Consider the following 9,254-nt stretch of genomic DNA (forward strand, 5'->3'; position numbering starts at 1 on the left):
GTATTAAGACATGACAGAAATAAACCCACAAGAACAGCCATTCTGCCAAATACACTTAGACTCACATAAAAGCTTGACTTGATAGACCCCGATTAATATTTTTTTTCCCCCAAGAACATGGTTTCCTTTCAAGCTTATTATAAATTAAGTTTTTTTTCACTTTATAGCCGAACTAGGTCTTTAGCGGGCTCTACACTTCAGTTTACCTCATCATGAGACACCGCCAAAAACTTCAGAGTTAATCAACAGTGTCACAATTATGAGGGAAGAAAAATCCAGAAACCCACAATGCACTATTGTTCTCTGCAAACAAGCTGTAGCGGATCTCCTTCCTTATTTCCATTCTCCTGAAACACTGCTCAGGCAGCTGTTTCTCAGCTCAACATCACAAAACGGCCAGTCTCTGAGGAACTTCGTTTTGCCATGCAGTGTGCATCCCTTGTAAGTCATTGGCACCTTTCAAACCAAGATTTGAAGAGACTCCTATATATGTTAAAAGGTATTTAAGTATATAAGGGTGCAGTTCTAACACATTTCTTCTGGATCAGGTTTGTATACCAACCTGTTATAATGTATATAATTAGAAAACTACTACAGTCTGTCATCCTCAATTGAAATTACACCAGCTAAGGCCATTTCCTGATCCTGGTTGCTGAGGTGCCAAATCATTGTTCCTAAATATGGTGATTGTAGTGCTCAGAAATACACTTGAATTCCCACCTGGATCCTGTTCCTGGATATTTTACTTTGTGGAATGGAGCTCAGTTACTTCTCTCCTTTTTCTCCACCTCAAGCTTCTGAAGCTCAAGGCCAACGTTTTACTGAGGCACGTGGGAGAAAAATAAAGTAAATTCCATGGCACAGATGAGAAAAAGATCATAACCACAGCTCTTCACCTTCACTGACTGCAAAAGATACCACGCTCAGTTATCACTGCCAGGTTATTAGATATTGTCTAGTCCAATAAGATCAGTGAGGGGACTACTCAGAGAAGCAGCTCCTGCATGCCTCATTACTGAAGATGAGGACGCAAACACGAACCCAATAATATATGAAACACATGGCAATTTCTACTGCTTCCTCAAGCAATCCACTCCACTCCACTCTCCTAAAACTCAAAGGCGAGAAAACTTATTTTCCCAGACTAACATATTTGTCTATTAAAAAAAAAAAAAAAAAAAAAGATTTTTCAGAAGAAAAAGGATCACTGTGGAGAGATGACAGCATGTTTGGTCTCATCTGTGGATGCAAACTGGCAGCAAATCCTGTATGGGCATGCCAAATGAACTCACAAAGTTGCGGGGCCCATGTAGTTTGCTGCCTTCACTTTCACAAAACAACAGCTTTTACAACAAAGGACCTTACAGACTGGAACTAAGCAAGCCTAAGGGAAGTTTTGAACCTACTGAATTTGCGAGGTTGGGTCATAGCACATGATGTGAACTCATCTAAAACATGATAGCACATGCCTGTTTCCTTACTGCAACCGATCTTTGTTTTAATCAATGCTCGCAATGTTTCTGAAAACAGATTGCAACTTTTCAGGGATTTGAGAGCATCCTGTGAATTGCTGCACAGACAAGTCACTTCACCAGCTACTGAACTGAACTTTGTTCAGGACGGCGGGTAGAAAAGAGCTGGTAGAAAAGAGTCGTATGGGCCTATGACTAAAAAAGGAGTTTGGCCAAAAGTAAGAGTTTACCATCACAGAAAGAGCAATGATGTGTTTTTGCAGCCAAGAGAATCCTGGATTATAGGTGCCTATGGGAACAACCTCCACAGTAGAAAATCTCAACAGAGATCATGCTATAGGCTTTAGAATGCTGAAGGACCAAATGATCCTTTCCAGGAATCAAAGCCATGGTTGCAGACAATGTAAGTATTTTTAAAAAATCAATGCTTAGATACAATTCTCCCTCAAAGGCCAACTGGTGAATGTAGGACGCCCTGCTGAAACGCAGGCTTCCTCACACTGCTTTTAAAGAACCATGGTCAGAGAATGGAGTATCTGAAGCAAAAATTACTGTATAATGAAAATAGGACATTCTTATATATATGCAGCATTTAATCAAGCTAAAACAAACAGCACATCCTTATGTTAGCCAATAGTTTCAAAGTGCTAACTCAACTCCCCACCTAAACCCCACATAATCATGAGCTGAGAAGTCAGCCCCTTCCTATTCCTAAGAAAGAGGCGTGGGAATTCCTCAGCAGTCTATTAGAAATCTCACTTGTCTATGTATTGGTACCCACCTGAGTAAGCTACTGCAAGAACCAATTCTGGCTACAACATTAAACTTTTTTGGCATACATGAACAAGTTATTCCTGCATCTGAATATAGCAGAAATACAAACCGCAGGAAATAATTCCTCCAGTCCTCATGGAATAGCCGTTAAAAGGTTCAACAAAAGATATTATCTCAATTGTACATTTACTATTAAATATTGATGAGCTACTTTTATTGTCATTTGTACTTGGGTTACTAGAAATTAAAGCAAATACTGAACTTCTAAATACAGCGTGCCTGGAAAAAACGTGTTTGTAAGCTCCAAGATTTCCCACAGTCTCGAAGGGATTTTCATAACCTCACAGGTATCTTCAAGTCCTAGAATTTGCATTCTGCTTCCCAGCTCAGCTTGCAGATGTTTAAAAATACATGCAACAAGACAACTCGCTTTTGGCTACACATCTAAGACATTCAAACATCTGAATTATTCTGTCTGAGGTCAACAACGATATATGTGCCAAATTAGGTTGAAATCCAGCTGGGAAGAGCTATGAAATACTAAGATGTTTGGTGCTTGGGAACTTGTGCCTATTTCTGCCCAATGCACCTCCTCTCAGATCTTCTTCCAGGAAAAGGACATATTTTCAGGAACCAAATCTGAAATATAAGCTTACACCTTATGAATCTGTAGGCTTCAGTCATTTAAATTTTGCTGTGCAAACAGATATAAAATGTTGATTGTAACAGTGTTCATTGGTTTCTGGAATTCTAGAAGACAAAGGATGCACAGGCCATCATATGCACTCGCATGCCAACAAGATTTGCAATAAAGATAAAACACAGGCTTCACTGGGCTTTAACAATCTATATCCCTAATATAATCAGAAAATGAGTTCAGGATCAGGGCATATATCCTGCTAAAGAGGTATACACCCAGGGCAAGTCCACCAAAATGTTGTTATTCTGTATAGATATCGTACTAACTATATATATATATCTCGGTATAATTCTGCTAGTTAACAAGAGAACTAATGTTCAAACCCTAATTTATGGATTATTTTTTTTTGCACAAGTCAAAATTGTGAACTAGTAACTCGAGTAACTCTTGCGATTCATACTCTAAAATAATTTCACATAAATTTCTATGTGATGTATGATATTTCATATAATAACTATCTCCTGAAACATTTCAACACAATTAAGGTAGAGCTAAACAGAACTCAAGTGGTTTTGCTCTTCAGGGATTCATGTTTAAGTAAATTCCCAACCCCCAATCTAAAAGCAATCTTTGTTTTCTCTTCTCCTGGAATAGATAGCACCAACATTAAAACTACTCTTGGGAAAAGACAACTTAAAACAGAATTATCTGTAAATGAAAACGCTAATGATACTAGCATTTTTTTCGTTACTAAATATACTAGATTTCAAAACCCAAGTAGGAATTTTAAACACCTAAAGTAAAGTGAAATAGTTATCTGCCTCCAGTATTGTTAACCTCTCTCCCACTCACCCCAGCCCACCCCCTCTAGCTCCCCAGTCTTATCTTCTCCTTCCAGGAACAGAGAATAGAAAAATCAAAGAGCGGTGGAGAATGGACTGAGATGCACTTGTAAATATTTGTTTCAATCCCAAAGAACTCAACAGCATAATTCACTATATGCTGGCAACATTTTTTTCAGAAATCATAAGCATACTACCATAAACCTGGCATGTAAGGCTCAAATATGCTTTAATTGATCCATTCAAAAAATGTCCAAGATTGCCATTTATCAAGAAGCTACAGAAACAAAGAATTTGCATAAGAAGTTATTTCTGATATTTGTTTCTTCCCCAATTATCTGAAATGAAAATCTAAATAGATTATTTCCAACCAAAGTCCTCTATCTTTACCAGTATGAAATTAAAAAGACAAAAAAACCCATCATCCTTATTAGGGAGCGAAAGAGAGTCAGAATCTATTACCTCCATCTTGTCTGACACACCATTACATAAACAAATTCACAATGAAGCTGCTTATGATATAATTTTAAAGGACATAAACCATCACAAAAGTAGTATACAATGGTGCATCATGCAGTTTCTAGAAATATGAAATTGAAACACCAGTTGGATCCATTCTGTAAGCTGAATGTGCAATGATAAATACATAATTCAGTTCCTACCCAAGACATACAGACCTGCTCAAAGAGTAGAAGACTGCAGTAAAAGATCCAATTTCCCTGATCGCTACAGGTACCTAATGAACATCTGTGCATTATCTCCTTACGCAAGTCAGAACGGAGCCTGAGTAACAATTTGAAAATCTATTTTCAGTGCAATATTAAAAAACAAAAAAACCCACAGAAATATGCACGGAAACAAGTATCTCCTATTTCTGGAGAAAAAAATCCAAGGCCCCTAACCTGCAAGAATAGTTGTGCCAGTACCCTGAATGCTGTCCTTGATCATGGCTCAGAGCAGGCAGTTAAGGAAGAGTATAAAACAAGGATATATTTCTCCTACTTTCTATTAAACCAGAGATTTAAGGAGAACTTGAATCAGCAATCTACATCTGGACAGTTACGTTTTATAGCCACCATGGAAACTACCCGCCATGAACCTCCCTAATTCCATTTTTAACTCACTTATACCTTTGTCCTCCTTAATTTCCTCTGGCATTGAGCTCCACAACCCAGCTTCACACTGCCAGGAAGGGTTTTAAAACTTGCTTTTCCTGGGCAGGCAGAAGAAACATTAACTAGCTGTTCTCTGGTTGCCTTCTTCTCACACATCCTGGTGCAAGGAAAGCCAACTCTGAACTAATTGTACCATAAGAGAGAGAGATTTCCTGGCCTCCCCCCCCCCCCCCCCAAAAAAAAAAATATTCTTATTTCAACCTGTTCAGCCTGTTGTGAACATAGCAGTAAATCTCCCGTTCAGAGAAACTCCCCTCTTCCCCCAGCACCCTCCTGCCAGAAGACTCATGACTGCTTCAGCAGTCAACTCTGATATGTCAATTTGGTCCATGAGTCTTTCAGTACCTCTCTTAGAATCACAGAATTGCCCAGGTTGGAAGGGACCTTTCAGATCGTCTAGTCCAATCATCAACCTAACTCCGACAAAAACCATCGCTAAACTATATCTCCAAGCGCTATTTCTACCTGTCTTTTAACTACCTCCAGGGATGGTGCCTCAACCGCTTCCTTGGGCAGCCTTTTCCTGAGATGACAGCTACATCTCGTTATGGCTGTATCTAAATTAGCCATAACACTTGAGCATTAAAACAACCACTCAGAAAAGCTCTCTGACCTGCTAGCTGATTCCTTTATTTTAACATCTGTTTAACCTACCCCAAAGAAGTTGTAAAAAAAAAACTCCTAGGAGACAAAGTGTGTTTATCATGACCCCTACCAAAAAGAATAAAATGGAGGAAAAAGAAATTCATGGAGGATAATAAAGTTTAAAAATAAGACACAATTTCTTTAAATTTGAGAGAGCTGATGCTAACTGAGCTTCTTTGCCTGAACCAGTGGTCAAGGGAACACACCTGTCTGTGTTCCATGAGATTCTGTAAATCACTGAGTGGGATGTGTAGTGTATGATAGTTTTAATGAGATGACTTTAAGAAGCGAAAAAAGTAAGATTGAATAGTAGAAAATGCCATCAGTTAATGCGATTTGTTAAGCTAAGAAACAGCCCTCTGCCACTGCAAGTTACATTCCTGAGAACATTTATAGCTAAAAGACAGAAAAAGCATTAAAAGAGATAATTCCACATAGGGAGGAAAAATACAAAATAAAAATTAAACAGACCTTCTGACAAGGTTGCTGTCCACCTGTAGCATCAGTGATTCTTTAATAAAAGCTGTAGAAACCTAACCTCAGCCTGAAACAACCTCTACGGAGTTGCAGATGCTGATGGACGGCTATCATATACTCACAGGGCAGACAGCCCCTGCGGAACAGGGATAATCTGAGGGATGAATGCGATTAGCTCAAGGTGCTTAAAAGCACCTTAAAAGCACCTTCTCTCTCTCTCTTTCTCTCCCTCCACAAGCACTACCTTGCACGAAGGCAACATTCCAGATGAACAATAAAATTGGTAAAGCAATAGAGGGAAACCTCATAAGGATGGATTAAAACAAAAACAACAAACCTACACAGAAGCAGAACCAAGGCTGTAAAATTGCTTCCTACCTCTTTCTTCCAAAAGAAACATTCAGACAAAATGCTAATATTTGCTCCCCACACCCTGAAAGTGCCCTGTGATAGCAGTATCATAAGTTAACACTGTTCCATTTCTACAGACATGTGTCAGGACCTATCGCACTAGTATCTAAGCAAATTATATCAAAACTGTTATCTTTTTTTTCCTTAGTGTGACTCATGCCAGCTGGACTAGTCTAAATATTATTAAACATCATTAAATATATTATATTTAAGCTTAACTCGTGCCAGCAGGGCTAGTTAACAAGAAGAAAATAGAAAGTACTGTTTTAATAAATCACGTTCAGAAGCTGTGGTGTCTGGTGCTACCCTAAAAACACCAAAACTTACAGTCTCAGTTATTTAGCACAAATGGATAGGTATGTCTACCAATCCTTCTGGCAGCATTTCCACTGCTGTCACTTGGCAGAAGATTTAAAAGGCAATCCAGGAAAGTCTATGATTTGCTATAAAAATTAAGAAGTGCTTAAGTGCCTTGATCATATTCCAAGGGGAACTTTCACACTTCCAGGACTAAATTTCATTGACTATCCCAGGAAAGGGACCTGCTTTCCGTACTGCCAGCAGTATAACCCTACTTTTACCCTGGCATCTCTAAGAGATGCTCAGAATAACAAGTCCTTGTCAGCACAATGCTGAGGAAGACAGCTATTACAAACTTAGGTGTAATTTCATAATCCGCAAAAACCTGCCGAAAAGTGCTTTTGGGTATTATGGTATTTACACCATTGCAACACTCAATATTTTTATTAGTATTCTACACTTATACCTGTGTATCTGTACAAACACAGCAAGATATAGCAAGTGATGTGGTTTGGGTTTGAAGTTTTTTTATGAACTAATGATGTTTATAGTCTTAGAAGCTTTTCAACAGCGACAAATACAGTATTTAAAAAATTGCATGTCAAATCTACCATGCCTCTGGGAGGACAATTCAGCATGTGTTACATCTGCAAGTCTGCAAACACAACTGTTAAGTATATTATAATCAACAGGAGGAATGCAGAGTACATCAAAGGGAAAAATAAAACTCACAGTAGATAGTAACCACTTTCTTCGTCTCTGGAAAAAAAACACAAAGATGCTGAAAATTGCTCATACTTAAATCACTATTAATTAAAATAAGGCTTAGCTACTCCCTTTCCTCTCCCTGCTCCCCAAAACAGATGAGAAAAATTGAAATGTGTGTGTAATGGAAACTTACACAACCTCCAGTGATTTGCATTTAGAGGTGAATTAAAACTCCTTTGGTTTACACTATAGCGGAGCTTCACTTTTGGTAACCTTTTTCTAAAGGTAACTGAATATTCCATACAAAATTTAAAAAAAAACCAACAACACGTTTACTAAATGCACAGGGAAAATAACTTAAATGCCCCCCTTGTACGTATGTCCTTTTCCAGCAAAGTAACTTTTCTCCACTACTTAACCAGCTACTGTGTTCTCTGCCCCTACCTATCCCCACAAGCAGATTTAATTTTTTTTTAAATTTCTGAAGTGCCTCTTAACTGAGGCATGAAGTGCAGGAGTTTATTCCTTGCCACAGAACAGAACTTTATCTAGATCACTCAACAGAGCTCCCAGTTTCCGCAAACTGTTGATTTCTGATCTTTGCCACCACTTGTTTCTCTAGAGAGTTCTCCCAGCTGCATCACCCAACTACGTGGTCGCAGACATGTCTGTCAGATAGATGAGTGGTCCTGGGGAGCAAATCGGACTCTGGGTACGATATGGACAGTGGGAATATTCCTGCATGTGCAATAGGACAGAGAAGGCGGCATTCCATTACCTCCACCCCAGGCTTAGGCATCAGCCGGAGGGACACGACAGGATGGTTATCAGGACAGAAGAGGCAGGCAGATGCACAAGGCCATCAGCTACCTGGTTTCCTCATTCTGGTACAGCATCTGTGTGGATGGGACCTGCCATGTAACACTAAGTCGTGGAGCTCCAGCTTCTCTTGAGTGCTTCTATTTTTTATTATTTTTTTTTTATATTCTCAACAGATTTTTAAAAATTGATTAAGAAGTTGAGGCACAATCTGATCTAGTTCCTGTATTTCAAAGGTTAATACAAGTGGCCAAGAGTCACATTAACATAACAACAGCAAAAATCAATCCAGCGTGAGATAGAATGCACTAAATTCAGCCTTAATGCCAACTATGACCTGTTGTATCAGTTTTCAAATTTATATAAGAAATTGTTACAAATCATAATACCCCACCTCCTAAACCCTTTGAGGGGAAAAAAAATTCTAAGCAATTTAAATAAAACAGAGGATTGATAAAGGATTCCCTTTTTCACTGATACTTAATAACATTTTTCTAAGATCCTTCTTGTAAAAAGCTTCACAAAAATTCTCTTGAAGCATTGTGGGTCTACAAAATGAGAACTTGTCAGCATAGAGACAATGCTGGGAAGGACGAAGAGGAACAAAGCGCATTAAAGGAATAACAGACCTAGATGCTGTTTGCAATATGAGTACAACATACCAAACAGTATTTTGCATGCAGTAAAATACACACACATTCTGCAAGAGCTAGTATCTAGTGTAACTTCATGGTTTAGAAAGCTCCTTTGTGCCATCCTTGAAGTCAGCGCATTCAAAAGGATGGAAACAGGAGTGGAAGAACACCTTTAAAATGCCTTTCACATTTTCCTCTAGTCCAAAATTACAATTACTACACACTTTATAAGCCTGCAGCCAGTTTTAGTAAACTGCTACTTACAGCTCTTGCATGACAGCCAACAGATGAAAGCGGTGAGTGAGAGCTCTCATTCATTGCTGCTAGCAACCCACTGCCTTTCTGATCCCTTTCTT

The sequence above is a fragment of the Chroicocephalus ridibundus genome, chromosome 1, assembly GCF_963924245.1.
Source record: "Chroicocephalus ridibundus chromosome 1, bChrRid1.1, whole genome shotgun sequence".
NCBI classification, from domain to species: domain Eukaryota; kingdom Metazoa; phylum Chordata; class Aves; order Charadriiformes; family Laridae; genus Chroicocephalus; species Chroicocephalus ridibundus.